This window comes from Phaseolus vulgaris, chromosome 6 (genome assembly GCF_051622355.1).
Source record: "Phaseolus vulgaris cultivar YP4 chromosome 6, ASM5162235v1, whole genome shotgun sequence".
NCBI classification, from domain to species: domain Eukaryota; kingdom Viridiplantae; phylum Streptophyta; class Magnoliopsida; order Fabales; family Fabaceae; genus Phaseolus; species Phaseolus vulgaris.
The window spans coordinates 34339021-34339678 of NC_143503.1; the positions used below are offsets into that span (position 1 = coordinate 34339021).

The 658-nt window shown below is 31.3% G+C and overlaps 1 non-coding gene across 1 annotated transcript; it reads right to left on the reverse strand.

The window, feature by feature from the left end:
• Positions 1 to 206: 206 nt before the first annotated feature.
• On the reverse strand, positions 207 to 360 carry LOC137833756 (U4 spliceosomal RNA). The gene has a single exon (XR_011084816.2). It is a non-coding gene; the product is annotated as a U4 spliceosomal RNA (small nuclear RNA).
• Between the last annotated feature and the right edge of the window lie 298 nt (positions 361 to 658).

Sequence of the window (658 nt, forward strand, 5' to 3'; positions counted from 1 at the left end):
ATAAATGCACAATTTTTTTTTAATAAAATTGTTTATATTCTTTATTTCAATTTTATTTTCAAACTTATTTTAACTTATTAAATTGAAATTAACAACTTTGATTCTTAGTATTAAAAAATTCTAACAAATTTTCATATCCCAAGATTTACTTTACCCATAGGAAGTCTTAGAAAAGGTTCTGGAAAGTTTTTTCACTAGATTTAGAGAGCTTTACCCAATAATAAGGAGCTCTTACAGAAATTCTCAAAGGCCTAAGACAATCAAAGGCCTCAGAGGGGGTTTGGAAATAGTTTTCAACCAGCAATAGACGCGCCTCGGTTAGTACCTCATTAGCTGCGTCATTGCCCCAAGCGCAAAGATAAATTCTCTTTATCAATGTGTATCAATATATAAAAAAAATTCAAATTGATGAGACACACACTAGCAATGTGAGACTAATTGTTTCTGGAATTTTTTTCTTGTCACACACTGGAGGAACTCATTGTTTCTGCAAAAAATTTCTTGTCACACACTGGAGGAACTCATTGTTTCTGCAAAAAAATTCTTGTCACACACTGGTGGAACTCATTGTTTCTGGAAATATTCATGAAACAGACTTTGAAAGCTAGGTGCTGGTGATAAATTAATATAGATAAAAAACCATATGGATCTGAAAATA